The 20,418-nt window shown below is 38.7% G+C and overlaps 1 protein-coding gene and 1 long non-coding RNA gene across 6 annotated transcripts in view; both read left to right on the top strand.

The window, feature by feature from the left end:
• The window catches only part of TRAPPC9 (trafficking protein particle complex 9), a 455,527-nt gene that overhangs the window by 106,942 nt on the left and 328,167 nt on the right, over positions 1-20,418 (top strand). The window lies entirely within an intron of this gene.
• Positions 8,020-9,527, top strand: LOC118162888. The gene is made up of 2 exons (XR_004748701.1): positions 8,020-8,348; positions 9,304-9,527. It is a non-coding gene; the product is annotated as an uncharacterized LOC118162888 (long non-coding RNA).

Genomic DNA, 20,418 nt, shown 5'->3' with positions numbered 1-20,418 from the left:
CTGCTGCCCATTGTAGGATGCAGAGCTACTTGAACGTTGGGTTTGTGCCACTAAGATAAGCTTCGTATTAAGAGAAAGAGCAACAGGATTCTGTTGTAACACATAGATGTTATTACAAAATAAGGAAAAGTTCACAAGATAGCCAGTAAATCATAAAGCAGCTTATGATAAATCTGAGACACAAAAGCCGAGGTTGTTTGGTTTGGCTGCTTGGAGAAAACTTTCCATTTTTAAGGTTTTTCATAGTTTTTACTTACTGCTCTGTTAAGCATTAAAGTTACTGAACGAGTTAAAAAAAGTCACGTGCTATGTTACTTAATATTTTTACTTTCTTGCACAATTTTAGTAGCACAGTTTTTTAGCTGAACTTTCAAAGAGTTTTGAAGTAATGCGGATGCTTTTACGAATGGTGGAGGAACTATGTTTGGCCAGTGTGTTGAGAATAACTTTTCTCATAATCAGTTCAGGCAAGTAGTTGGTGTCTTCTAATTGTGAAGCTGATGAGGAATGAACAAATACAACTCCAGATTCTTTTCCCTGCTCAAATTTTGCACCAGAAACGTCAATCATACTGAAAATCGTCTTTCTAGTTTTATATTGGAATTGCGATGTGCCTCATTGTGCACACAAATGAAGCAGTTATCCAGCTTACATTTGGGATGTAAATTAGTTCAGGGAAAATTGTGTTTAAAAGAATAGACTGAAATCCAGTCTGAGATAGACTGAACGTGGCTTGGCATGCTGAGAACGCTTACTCCTCACAATTTTGATGTGGTTTCTAGAAGGTGCAAGGCCCTTGGTAAGGTGTGTGAAAATCAAAGAAGCAAACTGAGCACGTAAGAACCTTATATCCTGTCTTTTGCACTTGCCTTCAGATGGGGGAAGAAGGAGCGGGAAAAATGTCACGCCAGTGATTAATAGCGATTCTGCTTCGATGAAAAGAAAAAGTAATTGATTGGCAGGAGAAGAATTTTTGCATGATGTGTGTCTCAAAACATCTTACATCTGTGAGATTTACTGCTCCTAACCATATAATGCCATCAAACCTATGTTATATATTAGAGTGGAGGTCACTGTGATTAAAGCTGCCCGTGTTCCAGAAGTGCTTGGAATAAAAGCATAAGAGGATGTGCTGCAAAGTGAGAGGTCTGCCGGGCTGTAATGTCTGAACTGTATTGCAGACCTGCTGAGGCTTTTAAAATGAGATGGGAATGTAAGAATGTGCTAACATCCATTAGTAGGACAGCAGGAAAGCAGGTGTGAACGAACGGTCAAAGTGAACTTGATTGGACAGTGAAGAATGTCATTAGTTCTTGGCTTGCCATGCCCACAATTCTGAATTTATGTACCTATGTACGTTACTGACTGCATATACCTCTGTGTGTACGTAGGGATTTGGGTGTGTTGGTAAGGAGGAGAACTTTGAAGGAAAGAATTATTTTATTGTTGAATAACATTCTGTAGGTGGCGTGCAGATGTGATTTTGAGGTGGCAGGCTGTTGGAGGACATGGTGTTTTTCCTGTTAAAGGGACACCGAGAGAAACCAGACTGGCATTTCAAGAAGGTTCCTGGATGACTGGAAGAGACTGCCCCCCTAAAAGAAAGATGAGAGTCAGATTTGGGGTTTTAGAGGCTGTTTGGCCTCATTTTAGTTCCTGAGGAGATAACGGAGACGGTTCCAAGCACAGGAATGACAAGAAGCTAACTGAGCACAGTCAACGTGGACTTAACAAGTGCAGACCAAGGCTGACCAACTCGATTGCCTTCTGGGATGAAGTGGCTGGTTCTCTGATGCTAATGAGGCTGATAGTGTCCATTATATGATCAGCAGTCCAGAAACAGCATCCATCCTCAGCAAATCTGGGGCAGATTTGAAGCAGTTGTTTCTTCTCTTCCAGAAGTTTTCCCATGGAATTTTTGAGATTCCTGTCAACCTTGCCTTTCACGCGAGACTGCAAGGGAGATTGTGACAGATTGGTTTGCAGTTTCATCAATGTGTTGCTAATACTCATTTTTACATCTCCTTTTCATGAAACACAGATGGTCAGGTTTTTTAGATGATCAGTGTGTGACTGAAATTGGGTTTTGGCTAAGAGTTTGTTGGCTAGAGCTCATCCTAACTGCAGCAGATGAAGCTAGTTGACTAGGGAAAAGATGAGAAGGTAGGAATTTGTTTCTTCAAGAAGGTGTAGCTGCCTTCAGTTGTTAAGGCATATGATGTTTGGCTTGGATTGCTTTTGCTTTTTGGATATCAAGAAAGAAGAAGCATCCAATCATATTTCTAATGTTCACTTAAAACGCAATTTTCTGCTTTAATTTTATGGACTAGATGCTGACTTTGATTACAACAAATGTCATATTTGTGGCTTTGTCTTCAGACGTATCGAATTCCAATGACTAAGAGTATGTCTGTGATATGAAATGGATCTTCCTCTATTTAGTGTTCTGCGTAGAACGCATATATAGCCTTTCAGAAAGAGCACTATCTTGGAGATTTTTTTTTTCCTGTTTGGAATCCTCAAAAAGCCTTTGTTTGTGTACCTCAGGTAGAATTCTTAAGCTGTGCCTCGCAGACTGAGGTGCTCTCGTTCGTCCTCTGCTTGGCATATTAGTTTCTTTCCATTCAAGAAATAAGAATTTCCATAGCTCGGTTATTAACAAACGTGGGTGGCGGACAACAGCGTTCTGACTCGCATTGTGCTGAGAGGTAGACATAGGGTTTTTTTGTAGCACTTAATTAAATGCCTACGAGTCTCTAGCAAATACCTGGGAGAACCCCTGGATTTGAATTAAAATGTAAAAGAGAGTTGAACTTATATAAAAAAAATCTCTGCAAGGCTAAAATATTGTTTACTCTTTCAAATATGCCTCACTTCATAAAGGGGTGTCCACTTCCCTTACTGGAGCTGCACATCAAAAATGCCACCTGTGTGTGCACAGCAATCATACATTTCCATGCCAATCTCACTTAAATGTGTTTTGTATGTAACTGGACAAAGTAGAAATTTAATGTGCAAAATACTCCTCGGCCAACTAGTTCCTGTGGTGATTTTTTGGGGATCTGTTTTAAAACTGATACACAACACGCACAATTATGAACACAGTTCTGACTTCTGAGAAAAGTCTTTTTACTTCCTAATGCTGTTTTTCTGGTCTTGTTTATTTAGAGATGGCCCATTCCACAAAAAAAAAAGCAACAGGAAAGAAACAGGGTACACGTCCTTCAGATGAGAGAAAGATGTGTACTGTGAAGGGGTAAAGTGGCCTCTGCTGTCCTTTTCTCTGCCTTTTTATTATTTTAACAGCAGCTGGAATTTTTATTCTAACTGTAACTTGTATTGATGTCTGTTAGCAAATATATAGCACATACAATTTTGGAAAGCTTTCCTCTGTGAAAAATGTGGTTCGGGTAATCTGAATTGCTGATTTTTTTTTTCTGGTAGTCTGACTTTTTATTTGTGATTTGATTTTTAAGCAAATATCAGTGGTGTAAGAGAAGACCATTCTTTTTGTCTCTAGTTCTCAGGAAGTCTCTTTAAAGAGACTTTTAAATTATTTTTTAAATTTATTTTTATTGTTATTCCTTAGTCTGGTGAATCCTATGTGAGTATTTCCTTTTATCATGGCCTTTCCTTTAAATTGGGACTGTAAGTCTTCTCTCAAGGGGCCAGATCATCTAAGTACCAGATGCTGCAGAGGAAGCTGTAGATCTCTAACGCCCAGCCTTTGAAGAAGAAGAGCAAGGAGGTGCACGACCCTCGCCCTGCAGGTATGGGTATTTACCCTGCTCTTGGGTATTTTGCTCAATGTTCCCAAAAGCCTTTCACTTTGTCCCGGTCTGCTAAAACAGACTGATGGACTGCCAGGTCAGATTTCTTTAAGGTCACTGCTTATTTAATGGTTTTTGTAAAACTTTTGACTGTACATCCCCTGATAGGGACATTGGCATTTTGACATCCATATCCTCACTTCCAGAAACCTTGAGATCCCCACTACAGTTTTTTTTCTTGCAGAACTTGAAAATGTTATCTTGCAAGAGAAACCCTTCCAAAGCTCGGTTATCCCCCAGTCCCATGCTTGATAGTTTCGAGAATCCATCATTAGCAAGTTCTTGTCTGTCTGAAAATTTGTGGCCAGTTCAGCATCAATGTCCTCCATTGATAGTTAAGATGATTGCTGCTAGGCTCCTTGTAAGGACTCATCATGGTTTTTCGACTGTCAGTTTTAGGATCATTAGTGGTAGCACTGCTGATGAAAGCTGACTGTTCCCTTATGGGAAAGAAGAGTAAGCTTCTTTGGAAAGCTGTGAGTCATAAGTACAAAGAACTAATTTTTATAGCCTTAACATAAGGACATCTATCTTTTTTTCTAGATAAAAGAGCTGCCAAGAATGCTCTATCTATTCAGAAGTGCTGTGTAAGCAGATCAGTGCAAGAAGTATTTGTTTTACCAAGGTAAAAGTAATTTATTTGACACAAAACAGTAGTATTTTTTCAGCAGACAAATTCTTACAAGGTTAGAGAAAGTAGCCCTGTCCACCACCTGTGTCAAAACACGATCCTTTTTGCACTCCAGAAATCTTCTTGGGTTACTTGTGCAATCGTTTCCTTCCCAGCAGATGCTGAAAGTGTTTAGTCCTCCATCAGAAGAGAGACTGCAACTGGGAGACAGCTCAGCTTTGTCAGATAAGGCTTTGTCGACTCCTTGGTCATGCAGGCTGTACTGAAACCTTCAAATCACTCTGACTTGCACCTTTCTTTTGCTGCTCTGCCCTTTGCTGGCTGGTCATGCAGCATCATTTACTAGGGTATCTTAAGCAGTCCTGCAGAGAGATGGGGGAGTTGCCATCTTGGGAATCGCCGAGCAATGCCCGTAAGCAATCTCTCTGCCCTTAGGTTGGGTATTGATTGGATGCAGTAGCAGATGACTAGCTGTGTGAACAGTCAGCGTGGAAGTTCATGTGGAACAACAGGAGAAGCTGTGGGGGCTGCACACAGCAACCAGATTTCCACTTTAGAGATTATAATCTAGTTAGTATGGAAATGTTGTGGTAAGCGGCAACTTTTCAACTGCCTTTTCTTGCTCCTTGGTTTTCTAGGTTGGCAAGTAGTATACAAACACACACACATTTATACAGTCTTTTTTTAGGACTTGGTTTATGTCATTGGGAAGAATGTTAGGCATGCCTCATTTAAATGTTATTTACTAGTTCATGTTTTATAAGAAAGTTTACACATCACAGAATCACAGAATCATCTAGGTTGGAAGAGACCTCCAAGATCACCGAGTCCAACCTCTGACCTAACACTAACAAGTCCTCCACTAAACCATATCCCTAAGCTCTACATCTAAACGTCTTTTAAAGACCTCCAGGGATGGTGACTCAACCACTTCCCTGGGCAGCCCATTCCAATGCCTCACAATCCTTTCAGCAAAGAAATTCTTCCTAATATCCAAACTAAACCTCCCCTGGTGCAACTTCAGCCCATTCCCCTTTGTCCTATCACCAGGCACGTGGGAGAACAGACCAACCCCCACCTCGCTACAGCCTCCCTTCAGGTACCTGTACAGTGCGATAAGGTCGCCCCTGAGCCTCCCCTTCTCCAGGCTGAACAGTCCCAGCTCCCTCAGCTGCTCCTCGTAAGACTTGTTCTCCAGACCCTTCACCAGCTTCGTAGCCCTTCTCTGGACTCACTCGAGCAATTGATTATGCTATTGATAAAACAGAAAATGGTAAACTAGGACGTAACCATCCATTTTCCTTCTTAATGAAGGCTAAACCACAAGAAAACGCTACTACCTGTGCAGCATTTTCAGGCTGGTTCCTTCCAGGGCTCTTTTTTTCACGCTAAGTTTTGAGGTCAGTAGAATTACTTAATTCTTAAATCATATGTAAAGTTAAACTGAAGTTGGCAAGTTTTGAGAGGTCATTTTCTCCTGGGAAACATAGACATGAATTTCTAAAGAGCAACTTTTCAGAAAAAAAGCAGACGTTCACACCAAAACATGGAGATTCAACTCAACTTTTATTTATCATTCCGTATCAGTCTGCTTGGTTGTTACCTACTGGTTCTGTGCTGTGAGTCGTGCCTGGTCGCAAGATTACAGAAAAAGAAATTCTTACTGCCATTATGCCACTTTTTTTTTTTATTAATGGCTTGGCTTTTCTATGCCAAGCATCCTTGAAAAGAAGGTTGCTGTCAGGATGGTTCTGAAGAATGTATAAGAACAGCTGGAATTAAGGAAGCGCCACCTAGCTTGGTATAGTATCCTTAATACTGGCTGCTAGTAATATAAGTTATTCATGGAAATGTTATGAAAAGATGGAATAAAAAGAAAAAGGGATTATTTTCTGCTTCACTTTTTCAGGTTTCAGTGTTCAGTGGGCTGCTGGCTTCATTAAGCATCGGGTGTAGCCGATCAATCTTGTTTAAACCCTACCATTGCGGCTACATTGCTGTGAAAACTTCAAAACCCTTTTTGTTTTACAGCCTCTGAAGTATTCTGCCGAAATTGTTTTGTGTTGTAGGATCCGTTATCTGCCAAATAATTATATCAGTTAGCTTCCTTCCCCCCTCTCCCCGCTCCCCAAACGTAGCTTAGTCATTCCGTGTTCATTTTCTGCACACGGTTTATTATTTGACAGACTGCTTTCAAACCGCGTCTCGATTGTCTCTGTCTACCTGAAGAGTCTCGGTCTATTTCATCGCTCCTTTTGGAACTTGCTTGCTCCCTAGCAGGTGTTTTTAGAGAGCTGCCCGCAATGATCAAGCTGTAACTTATAACCAGTAATTGTTTTCAGATACTTAATATATATGCTACTGTTTTCTACAGTAAGTTGCTTTGTATTCATCTTCACAGAATTTCCTCATCTGATTCGTTCCTGGTGCCATCAGTGGTGTTAGTTTCTCTTCTAAATGGTTGGTTTTCCGTTTATCTGTTGGGAATACTCAGCAACATCAACATATTATTGGTAAAACTTACACTTTTTTGCAGCCCCATTTTGTGTCCACATGACTGCATTGCAGAGCGTCCGATGACACGGGGCTGTCTTGACCCATGCTGGTTGAAAAGGGCCTTTTTGCACCTACGTGGTGTTCACTGCCTGGTTTCTGGGAGGAAAGCCTTTTCTCGTACCCCATATACCTTGGTTCCTTAAGTGCTTTTTAGGAAACTGTTGGAAAATTTGAACAGGCTCATCCTTATTCACTCTGACAGTGACTTTGGAGAACTGACTGGGCAGGTGGCGTTTCTGCTCGCAAAATAAAGTGTGAGCATTTCCAGTGTATCCCATTTCCAGTGTATTGCCTCAGTCCATTCAGCCTACTTTTGGAGTCGATGACTTTTGGAAGTCCCTTCCAACTGGACTATTCCATCCTGTTCTATCCAACAGTTGTCCACTGATTGTGGTTTCTGTTATGGTTCCTGCCCATTTGTCCAGTTAGAAGTCATTTATGGATCTGTAATTTCCTTCATCATTTGCCCCCAAATCTCCTTCATTTAAAAAGAAAACAAAAAGGCACCTGGGCATCCTGTCTTGCAGCTGGTTTATACTGGTAGGTCACCAGTTTGGAATGGGACTTCATGTAGGATGTGAACATATTTAGTCTAAAATTTCCAGTTCGGTTTGAAAGTAACTCTAAAGATTCATCCTATGTAAAGGAAGCTATATTTATCCTAATAAATAAATAGAAATGCTGCCCATCCACTGGGTGGTATGATACATTTACGTTGGCCATCTTTCTTCCTGTTTACCTTGGTGGAATATGAGTGACTGCAGGAATGCAGTTGAGTAATGTTTGACGTGCTCTGTACTGGAAGTGATAAAACCTTTTTGATTTGCAACTCACTCAAAAAGTGAGCTTAGAAATTGCAAACTTTCTTGGGTTCTGGTTAGGCAGTGGCAAAAAGTGGAGAGAAAAGGAGTATTTTGAAAACTTTTACACATCCTCACGGATGCTTTGTGCTCAGAATTACCTGTAAAGAAGGTTATTTTCTGACCTAATTACAAAGAACGGAAATCACAGGAGCTAGTGAAAATTACCTTTTGCTTGCTTCTTCTTACGTCTGTGTATATCGCTCTACCTTTTAAGAGTATTTGTTTGCATACATGGGTAGTAACAGCTCTAATAGCAGCACTTCTTTCAGGAAAGGCTGGAGGGAGAAATGCCACACTTGTCAGTGAATGATAAATGTATTGAATAAAGGTTAATTACTCTGCGATGCACAGAGCAGCCGAAAGCACAGATGAATGCACCATGGAGACAAACCTTAAAGTGGGATCAGAGCTGGCCTTAAATGCTGGAAGAAATGGTGAAAATGCAGTTTTTGTAGGCTAAGAATTCAGGTAGCAGTGCTGTGGTAACGTGCTGTTGTTTGAAAAGCTTCCCAGTCTTTTGTATTTGAAGTAATAGTTTTTTGTCCCCTATTTGGGAACCTTTTGTGTGGGCCAACCAGCAGCTACATCTCCGTACTGATCAACAGCATTTTCACACTGCTTCATCTTGAACATTCGGTAATTTACTTTTGCACTGTATAGGTTTTGATAATAAAAATAATAAGACAGTCCTCCAGTGCTGCATATATGTATAGTTATACGCCTCAGAGCAGTAAGACCTTACCCCCTTAGTGACTAAAATACCCATTTTGTGTATTTGATGAGAAAAACGTGCGTGCTGGTTATATTAGGGTGGTTATATTAGTCATTCTCTGAGTGAAAGGTATGGAGCTGGTACATAAGGCTATCAGTAACACTCAATTTTGCTGTTTAAATTCCAGATTCGCGAGATGTTTCCCGGTACTTGATGTTACTTTGATCTTATGAATGTTAAAGCATAGTAATGTATTCAGAGGTTAGAACTTGAAAAATTGCAGATTTCCTCAAAAAACAGTGGATTATTGATGTGGAGACAGCGTTACTACAAAATGCTTCTCATTATACTTTACTCTGACTGTCTTCTTTCTTCTCCTGAAGAGGCAAGGTTATCTGCTCTGGAGCTGCTGAATGCATTGATGTTCTTTCCGTGGCTGACATCCGAAAGTCAGTAAAACCCAAATTATTTTAAAATCCCTGGTTAACAGAAAATGAATATGCCGTTCTTTTATCTGGGTGCCATTAAAATAAAATAGCTTCAGTTATTAATGCTGCTTTATGATAAGGGTTTTTCTAATCAGAACCTTTAAAAAGAAAAAAAAAAACCCTTCCCATTCTGCCTGAACAGAAAGTACGTTTTTAGGAGAAAGCGGGATTTTAGTTAGCTTGTGCTCAATTTTGTTACTGACGTCTTAAATAAACATTCCAGTTGCAGATGATAAATTTTCCTGTCCATGTTTGTACAAGAAATGCCAGACAAATCGCAGAAAGGAGAGCTGGAAGGGGTGTTCAGAGAACATCTAGTCTCTACTTGCTGCCTCAAAGGTCAGGTTGCAGAGCAGCGATGTCTCGGCTATGCTGGAAGATGATCAACTGATGGAAATTCCACAATCTATATTTAATCATCTCTAGCACTTTGCTGTCGTGGAAAGCCATAGAAAGAAAAAACTTAATTCTTTATTTTGATGCTAACTCTTTTCCTAGTTCTCCTGTCCTCTGTGCAAAGTCTTCCTGTTCTTTGTGCATCAAACTTTTAATTGCTTAAAAACTGTTGCTTGGTCTTTTTTATCAAGTTTCTTAGAGTCATGCTAGTTAGGAGAAGAAGCCTGTAAACAGGGAATAGCTGAAGTTTAATTCAAAGCTGGATAACTTCTTCATCTGATGACTTTTGGAGAGATGTCTCACTGTCATTTTGGGGGAAATCAGATTCTAGATGAAGATGCCTGTTCTGTCTGGCTGAGCACAGCCAGATTCATCTCCTGGAGTGGGGAGTGCTTCAGTTACAGTCACCGAGCTGTTTCAGATGGAAAACTGAATTTTTAAGAAACAACACTGTAAATAAAAACTGTGGTCCATGGAAGGAGCAGATTCAAGTCCATAGAAATGGACTAAAAAGCCTTAAACCGGCTTCTGGCGTTCTGGAGGTGGATGGCTGATTCGGCAAGTTTTTCATGTCAGAATGATTTTAAGTTAAAACATATATAACTGCGTGCTTGTGTGCTATTCCCTGTCAGCTGTAATGAACTCGTTGAGGAAACTGTGACAAAGTCATTATAGCAATGGTAGAATTCTTCATAAAATGTTTATAATTCTGGAATTTCAGAAGCTGTAGAGAAATAGTCAATGTGCACTGTGAGCACCCAGCTTGAGACTGTGGGCAAACAGTTCATTTGTGATGCAGAACGGGTTGATGTTCTTGGATGCTAGGTAGTTGCAATTTATTTTAAGGCTTTACTCAAAAGGGCATGGGTTTGTTTTTAGGTTTTTATAGACTGAAGTATCCTATGCCAGAAGGGTCACCCATCAATAAGAGAACGGAGAGAGTAAGTACATGTTAAACTGAGTGGAGCTGACATAAAAACACATCATTTTCTTCTCTCCTTACTTTTTAAAAATCGTTTCACCAAACTGTGAGAGGTGGGAAATGTGGACTACTCTGCAAAAAAAAAAACAACAAAACAACAAAACAAAAACCACGATAGACTGTGTTAATTACCTGGCAAAAGAGCTCATAATGCTGACACGTGCAGTACCTGGCAAAGTTCCCACTGTGCATGTTTGAACTAAGACTGATAGCAGTATCGATTAGGGAATCTTAATTCACCACAGTGCCTTTCAAATATTTTGGTCTTGAATAGATGAATTATTTATTCATAATTCCTTTTCATTCAGTGCTTTTTCTAACTTGCATGATCAGTTTCGACTGCATGAATTGTTTACAACTTGTAGAACTCCAGCGCTAAACAGGGATGTGAAGATGAGCAATACTTCCTCCCACTTTTCTTTCCCCTTTCCTTTCTTTCTGGATGTCCTAAGTGTTTAAAAGAAATGCGGAATGCACTGACTATTGCACAGAGCTATATCTTGCAGAGATGCAGATGGCTAATAGGAATATATGCATTGCCTGTATGTTTTCAACTCCCAATACTTTGAGCAAGGCCAAGTTAGAAGTGTTTCATATATTCTGAAGATACGTGAAGGCGCAGGGTTTGTTTTATTTATACGTGGTGTATAAGTTTCTAAAATTGTTTTTTTGCTACTTGTGAAAGATTTAATATACCCTGAGCGCTGGTTCAGTTATTTTTGATAAAAATTGGCATATTGATGGAGACATTTTAATTCAAAGAAGACCGATTTTTTAAAATTTGAAATGAGCGTGACACACACGGAGCTGGTTATTCAGTTTGCCGGAGCAGTTATCTTATTAAGCTGTCACCTTGGATGGAATATATTAAATGATTTGCTGCAAATGAAAACATTCTTTCATAATTACTGTTACAGTTATAAATATTTTAGAAGACACTGTATGTTTGTTTTCTCTGTGGACCTGTGTACTCTGAACCAGAAGTGCCTTTGTAAGTCAGTTGTTTTTAAGTTGCAAAGGCTGTGTATCAGTAGAGGATCCGGGGGGGACTGAGGACAGAAAATGGGGATAATACATTCCTCAGCTTGAAACCTCTTGGTGAATTTGAAAACATAGGAAGAAAAGTCAATTGCTGTTTGTGCTGGCTTTGTCTGTTGCATATTTTCTTGCAGAGAAGAAAGAATTTATGCAATGCATCCTTCAGTGATGTCAAGCCCCTCCAAGTATAACTGATGAGATCAGTGTTTCTGCAGAGGTTTGGGGCTAAGCTACATATTTCGGTGTAGGTGCTAAGCCATTTACACGTTGTTAAACATTTTTAACTTGTAAAGTGGTGATAGCTTGGCGGTTTCTAAGAACATATTTAGCTAGGTTTAGTGGACTCAGCTATAATACTGTGCTCATAATTGAGTAATGAGCTTTTTCTTCTGGTTGCTGATATGATCAGGTAAACAGCTATTACCATGAAGAAGCAAAAAGTTTTTTTTTTTTTTTAAAAAAAACTTGCACATGAAACAAATTGAAGCTCTCTCGAGATTCTTGCTATTCTATAGAAAAAAAGAACGATGAAGCAGGCTTTGAACAAAAAAAGTGTAAATGCACCTTCATAACGTAGGCTCCTCCTAAGCACCAAGCTCAAGGCTGGAGCCTTCTATAGACTAAGCAATGTATAGAGACAGTGAGACCCCACATTCTTCCTGTTTGCATGTGTGATATGTGTGTGACTGTTTTTATTCCTTGGGACTTTGTACCTCTCAAAACAAATATTCAGGCTTTCTTTCCCTGAGGTTATTTTTGTTTGTTTGTTTGTTTTTTTTGAGACTGCACAGTAATTACTATTTGCAGTGCAGGATTGCACAATGTGCTAGGGTTCATCCTGTAATACATTGCTTTAGGCTGTGACTTCTGCAAGGTACCATGACATGTCTCAATTCCGCAAATTTAAACAGGTTTGGCACTCAGTTTACTCCAAGATTTCATTTTTTTTGTAGATGTGAGAGGTCAAGCAAACACCAGATGTAAAGTACAGGATTGGCAGTGGAAAAGCTTGAACCAAACTTGCTTTGAAGATGAGTACCTTTAAAATAGTGTGACAGCATGGCAATATAATTTTTTTGAGTGAATTAGAATTTCTCAGTAGCCTGCTTAATGATTAACTGTTACATCAGTAATGCTCCAGATATTGTTTTCCTTGCCTGAATTTTAAATTTCCTTGCCATATTGGACTAGGAAATCCGTCAAAAAGATCCTATGAAAGTGCCCACAGGCAGATGATGAATTTGCTTCTGTCTTCATCAAAGCTCAGTCGCAAACACAAAACTGGTTTACAAAGTTCAGTATTTTGTGACCCTGTATCTGATTTTTGGAGTTGTACTTTTTTTTTTTTTTTTAATCAAGGTAAGCATCCCCAAATCATTTTGTGTTCATGTAAATATCCTATCAGAACGCAAGAATTCCTTTCAGGACTTGAACAAAGCACTATAAAATTCATTTCTTTTCTAAGTGGTGCGTAGGTACTTCTGATGAGTCTCAGATGAATGAATTGCATTTACAGCAAATACAGCATTAGCATGCTTTCTTGAAATGGTTATAATAAAAATGTAAAATGCTTATAATAAGAGATATCATATTGCAGAGCAATCGGTTTTGCTGTCATGCTGCAAATGTTTAATATAACTTGTTAGAAGTGTTAAGAGGGAGCTAAGAAATATATTCAAGTTTTGTTTATAGTCTTTAACTCCTTCTTTGCAAGTCAATCTAGTATGCCAGGAATCAAATGTGTTATTCATTTATTACTGAAATGTTTGACAGAATAAGGTGTTACTTACCAAAAATATAGGTAAAACATAGGTAAGAAAAAAGGTAAATCTTGTTTTTGATGTGGAGAGACCTTATCCAGCAAAGAAAGATCAATGTTAGTGAAGTCCTTGAAAGGATGGCTTCATGTATGTGATATCAAATGGAAGTGTAAATTTGAGGTGCATCAAGAATAGAGTACAGTCACAAAACAGAGAGATGATCTCTTTACTAAAGGAAACCAACCTTTTGGAATATTACATTAGGTTTTAATTTACTCCAAAAGATAAACAGGATACCATCTTGCTACTTCAAAGCGAACAACATACCTCTAATACACCCTGGGATAAATGTATTAACTTCTCAAAGAGGGCTTTAGAAGCTTCTTCAGCTAAATGATTATAGCTTGAATAATGAGCATAGTGGGATGACAAGTACTGCTGCACAGGTTCAGTGGGTTACATTTGTTTTTCAGATGAGTGATGAGTTTATTTTAGTAAGATATTTTATATCAACAATGGCAATGCAAGATGTGGCTTGAAAGTAATCTCAGGTAAACAAATTTATTAAGATTTTTTTTATTCTTATTTTCCTGTTATGCTCCCTACATGTCTTTTTCAGATATAGTATATCAAGTCACTGATAATGTTAATAATTGTGCTGTAAGTTCTAAAATTTCCTGTTTTATTTCAGAAGGAGAAATTTGCTGTTGCTTTTGTTCTTGCTTTTTTCTTTCCTTAATAAAAATCCTAGTTTTGCCCTATTTATTTTAAACACTAAAAATATTCCTGTTCTGCTGCAGCATTGATTTAAACTTACTGACTTCCTGATACAAAAAATACCTGTGATATGAAAATATAACTTCCTATTTTGTCCCTTCTCAGTTTTTTCTAATGTGTTATTTTACTTCTGATACCATAGTTTTAACTCTTCTGTGAAGCTAAACAGATTTTTTCCCCTACTAGATGTTAAGCAGCTATGTTGCTTTTAATTCAACCATTTTCAGGGATGTTCTACGTAGTGCTTTTAGTTCTTGCACTTGGTCAGTCATTAAAATATATTTTGTATAATTTCTTTTAAAATGATTTGTCTTCTTTCCATGAAAGAAGTGTAGTACTTCTCTGCTTGTGGTTTTTCTTGCAGTGCAAGGGAAATGGGATCTGAAATCTTGTATCTGAAAACAGAGATTATGCACACGCAAGAGCATTTCCTTTGGCCAAACTACAGAGGGCAGCTACACTTGGAAGATAGCTTTTGTATCATGCACTATTGTTAGTAAATAAATCCTGTAGAAGGAGCCACTATCTAAACTAAAACTCAGGTTTTGTGGGTTAATGAGTGAAGTCTACAGACTGCACATAAGTCTGTTAGCAGACATCTCATATGCTTTTAAGCATTGTAAAAACATTGTGTTAGCTCTTCATTACTTTTTATTATCCTCCACAGAATTGCTTTGCTGACACGTAAGATTGTCTGCCAATCTGTGGCTGTTATCTCAGTGACCTAGTTCCTTGTGTTCTGGTCTCAGAGCTAAGGTGTAGTGTGATTTGTTTTGGTGACTCCTGGCCATTTGAAATTATGGGAGTAGTTATTTGGAATATAATTATCCAAATTAAATTTGGCAAAAACATTAAAGTTAACACTTCACTGTTTGTGAAAACTACCAGGTTTGAAGAGCAGGGGCCTGAGTTCCAGTTTTGTGTTTCATTCAGAAATAAAATGCTCAGCAATTCAGCAATGTATTCACTTACTACATTAGGATATAAAACAAGTGCCTCATCCAAAAGAAAGTGTGTTACCTTCTGAAAGATGGAGGATTTAATTTCTTTAGTCTCTATTTTACCTTTTTAACTATATACTAATTTTTCCACATCTCAAATGCAATTCTAAAACCTTTCTGTACTTTGTCCCCTTTATACTTCTCTTTTCTGCCTCCTGCAAACTTCTGCTACTTGCAACGTGTAAAGCCTCAATTCCTAGCAAAAATATACAATGTGAATAGTTCCTTTAAAATCTCGAACTGGAAAAAGGTGACTGCAGTCAAAGTGGCACATTCATTATGGCTCACCACCTCTATTTTACTGGGATTTGATGATGTTTTGGACAAACTGGTTGTCTTTAGTTTGAGTCAGCAGGTCTCCATGAGGACAGGGTCTGGGACAGCAGAACAAATGACCTGAAAAGGACAGAAAATAGAGGATCCAATGACAGGATATTAGGAAAGGCAGTCTAAATTAACTATTGGAAGCAATATTAATGTTAATCTGTCAGTTTGACATCTGTGTAATACTGAATGCTTAACTTTTTTTTTGATTACACGGCTATAATGACTGGAATAAGCAATAGTTTTGAAGATCCAAAAAGATTTAGTTCTTTATAATCTTTACAGTTACAAGAATATTGTTTTACTGGAGAGTTAAGTTCTGTGTGCTGTATTTTCTTGACTAAACTTTTTGAGTTCCCGTTGCGATTTTCAGTCAGAACTTCCATGCTTGTTTTTATGTTTTCTTCAGGATATACTTTATCAGTGAAGAAGTACTCAAGACTCTGTCAAGAATTGTTTAGAATTGTGACGCCCAATGAATTTAATTCATAATATGAACAAATTAGGGGAGATAGAGAGTCTGTACCACAGTATTTTGAATTTCTGACTGCAATTTTTTTATAAGGTCATTTTAAGAGAAAAACAATATATCATCTTTTTATGTCTTGGTGTCATGAAGATGTTCCTTTGGTTTCAGTCCCACTCCCGCAGGGGCTCCCCACGGCCACAGCTCCCTCAGGAAATGTCCCCCTGCTGCGGCGTGGGCCCTCCCCGGGCTGCAGGGTGGAGATCTGCTCCAGCGGGGGCTCTGCAGGGCTGCCGGGGAATCCCTGCTGCCTGTGGGCCTGGAGCCCCTCCTGCCCTCCTCCTCGGCCCTGGGCCCTCTGCTGCTTCTCCCTCACCCTGGGCCTCCTCCTCGGCCTGTGCTTTTGGAAATCTGCACTCTGCCTTTTTGGAAATCTGTTTTCCCCAGGGCAAGGTGCCACCAGCATTGGGCTGGGCTCAGCTGGGCCCTGCCATGGGACTGTGTCCGGCATGGGTCAGTCTTCTGGCACCTGGACATGGGCACAGCAAGCATCTAAAAGCAGAAAAAGTAATGTAAAAGAACCTTCAGTCAGGAGAACTTTCCCCCAAGTATTAGATTTCTCCCCCCCACTGTTTGCTATTTTCTTGTCAGATCAGTGTGGTAATGTTTCTGTCAGATTGAGCTGAGATTACCACTGAAAAAATGAATCCTTTGGTAGATGACAGTGACAAACATCAGAGGAGCTCTACTAAATATGTGTGTAATTAAAACATGAAAATATTGCTATGCAAAACACTTATTACAGTATCCATCATGATCATTCAAATGAACTGCTATTTTAACAGCAGAATAAAATTTTACTTTCTGTAACCGTGAAATTAACAAGCAATTTGCTGTTGAAATATTAGGAAAATTTGAAAGGAGGACGTTTTCAGGTCATATGTTGAATATCGGGCTTTTTATGAGAAAGAGGCTTTATCTTTAAACGGAACAATTTTTAAGTACTACACACAAAACCAAGCTGCTGTCCTGCCTCTTGTTTCTGGTGCTCTCCTCCGTGTGGTGCTGTTTGTCTGCAGCAGTAGCAAGCTGGAGTTTTTTGAGTAGCTTTTCTAATGCATTAAAACATTTGACAACGACTTCTCAGCTTGTTTGAAATAGAAAAAAATATTTTACATCTATAGAGAAATCAGTGACCTGGAACTTTGCATACAGGAACTGTCTGTCACATCTCTTTATGTTTTGACTTATATAATGGCTCATAAAAGTGCAGGTATATTTGTGGGTTCCATTAGTAAAAAGTTAAAATACATTAAGTTAATGATGTATTTGTGAGCTATCGTGTTGTTACAGGCTTATTGATGAATGCAGGTCAGATACTTGTGAAGTGAGGAGGAACAATCACTGTGCTGTGGTATTAGAAGTTCTTTTAGCCAGGGCTGCAGATATTTGAGTTTTGAAATCCATTACTGCCCTGCACCAGATCGTTCTCTTTAGCAGAACTGCAGAACATTACATATTTTAGTAGCATCATTTAACATTTCTAAATATTTCCTCTGCATTACAATGGTGGGCGCTTTAGTGAATGCACAGTAGGTTTTTTGATGGTGCTGTGGTGTTCTGAATTAGGGAATGCTTTAAGCAAATGAGATTAGTGAATCAACAGTGCTGCTGAGTAACACAACTTTTTTGTCGACAGCTGCAATGAATAGTATAGAATTTCAAGTCTGAATTTTCCATTCTAAGTAGGAAGAAGTTGTAATGAATCAATACAGCAGACTGGCCAGCGTGATGCTGAACTCAGGATCTTCAGTGAAATTAGTGAGGCTGTGAAGTTTGGATACAGCACTAAGAGAACTGTAAGAGTTGCACTGGGACATCACACAGACTAAATTCACAGACCCATTGGTTTTATGGAGCAGCTGGTTAGAAAGGCAGTGAGAGAAAGTTGGCCTTGACATTTTCCTGGGGAACATGTACGACTTGGTTCAAAATGTTAAGCTGAAGTGCTGCTTAGTAGTAGTGACTGTGGTATGCTTGGATACAGCAACAGCAGCTGATGAAATGGTGCACAGCTTCTTAAAGCTATTCAAAGAGAATATTCAAAAAATGAGAAAAGTTGTTAAAAAGAAATGAAACAACACCTGAGAGTTAAATATTGGTAGGTAGCCTGGAAAGCTTTAATACCACCCTATCAGAAGCACAGAAAAAATATTTCAGTACGACGAGCCTTTTACCTATCAAGAAAGACTTGAGAAGGGGGACAAAAGAAACAGGCATGTCTAAACAGTAAGGCAAGGGAGCACATTAAAAGCAAGATGACATGTTTCAAAAGTGTCCTGGAAACATTTTTTTGTTAGGATTTTCTCAGGTCCATTTTTCTGGAGAAAATAATGCGATAAGAATAACTAAAGTTAATAGTACTGTCAACAAGAGCGCCTTTATGAACTGAAGGGTGTAACGGTTAAGTTGTCAACTGCAGTTTGTCACCTTCTGTTTGAAACCATCCTTGTGCTTGAGGATTGATGGCAGATGCAATGCCAATATCTGAGTTCCAGATCGGAGACACTGTGTACTGCTAAGCCTGATGTCTCTATTGGCCACTTGAATAGAAACAGTAATACAGAATTAGTGGACGCATGAGCGTCCACTAATTTTTCTTTTCAAGTCAGTGCTTCACAGTCCATATGCTTCACATATTGGAGTTCTTTGAAGATGTGAAGAAACACTTGAATGAGAGAGACAGTAAAAGTTTTTCTGGATTCAGAGAAACACTGAGTAAGATCATAGAAGAGAGGTTCAGTGGGGGTTACTAAATACATAAAATTCACCTTTGTTTCAAGGAATCTCATGCTATTTGTGACTGGGAGAGTAGTTTGGGAAGTACTTTGTGTGCTTGTTCTGTTTTGTAAGCATCCTGTTTTGTTTACTGCATGGGGCCACTCTTAACTAGTATAAAGTCTTAACTTTTCTTTGCGGAATGTTCCATCGGTAACGTTGTGTCTTGGTTATGGTTCAGGTTTTTTTGCGTTTATATCAATTCAGTAAATCTCAGTAAATTCAGGTGAGCAGGTGTCCACCTAGGGAAAGCACTGGGTTTGCTATATAACGGTCTTGTTTAACTGAAAGAAGAATAAATAAGCATTAAAAACACACTATCTTAAATATTTTTTGAAGATGTATCCTAGCAAGTACTGGATGACAACCAGGAGCTGTTTTTTCTGATGCAAAAGATCTGCAATGGAAAGTATCTATATTTTGCATTATTGTACTAATCATTAACTTTTTAAAATGTGGTTTTGTATCCGAAGTGTTCGTGCAAACCAAGGTTTTATATTTGAATTTTCATGCACTGATTCTTGCATCAAACGTTTCTTAAACACTTCAAAATGGGAGAGCACATATAACACGGTGTTAGAATTTTGAGAGAAGCGGTGAAAACATATGGCTGCTTCTAGCACATTTGGTTGTTTATATTATTATCCCCATTATATGGAAAATGGCTAAAAAAAAAATATTTTTAAGTTAGTATATGAGAGAGTAAAACAACTTGATTTGTATGACATGGGAGATGAGAGAGCAAGGCCTGAAGCATCCGAGTAATATAGATGGAGGGTGAGTAGCGTGTAATAACTCACCACGTATTTGCTGCATAGAACAACATTTTTCCTTGACGTCATTCATAAAGCTGTCATACCAACACCACAATAGAAAGATAGTTCCCTCTACAAATTTTATAGTATCTTGCAAGCTTGTTTGACAGCGCACATGACAAGTCTATCAAAACTGGGAGTCTCCCGTGACAAGATTCAAGACAAGTGGCAATCCTGTAAATGGAGAAGGTGGAAATCTTGTATGTCAAAAGCAACCCCATTTTTATTTAAATTTCTGAGAGTCATCTTATCATTTTTCCTTCTAATTTTCCTGTCTATAGGATCTGAAATATTAAAATGAGAAACACTAAAATACTGCCTAGCCTTACCCTGCTTTTATATAATCTTACTTGAACACTTCCTTCTTTTATCCTTAGATCTCTTCCTTTATCTCATCCTTAGAAGTGGAAAATGTGTTTTGTTAGAAAGATACAAACTAGAAGAGAGTGGAATTAAGACACAAAGAAAGTTTTCTGGTAATTTTTCCTCAAAATATTAGAGGCTTATGGTCAGTGAAACAGATTGCTCAAGCCAGACCTGCAGACTGCTGTATACTGTCAAAGGCTTGTGAGTTCTCCAACCCGAGTGGGTGCCCTAATGAAGCTAAGTAAAAAAGAGCAGAGAAGCAAAAGGCAGTGATGGACAAGGAGTTCATAAATCAAGCACAAATGCTGTATTTCCATGCCTGAGGACATGAACGATTTATTTTTATTAATTGAGGATATATTTAGAATGGTGCTGACTGTTTTCCGTGCCATTTTCTTGGTGTAAAGTGGTGAGGTCGTGGCACATGTCATTTATAATACTTAAAAACGCTTAGTCATTTGCCTGTGTTACAAAACTCAGCACAAGTATATTCAGGTACGAGTAGCTGGAGATTTTATTGCCCTACAAGGGTCTGGCTGGGTTGGAGTGAAGAAGGCTAGAAGGTCCCTCCTTGC

Source organism: Oxyura jamaicensis, chromosome 2 (genome assembly GCF_011077185.1).
Source record: "Oxyura jamaicensis isolate SHBP4307 breed ruddy duck chromosome 2, BPBGC_Ojam_1.0, whole genome shotgun sequence".
NCBI classification, from domain to species: Eukaryota; Metazoa; Chordata; class Aves; order Anseriformes; family Anatidae; genus Oxyura; species Oxyura jamaicensis.
The sequence above is the reverse complement of the archived record's forward strand: the minus strand, read 5'-3'. Positions and strand labels throughout refer to the sequence as shown.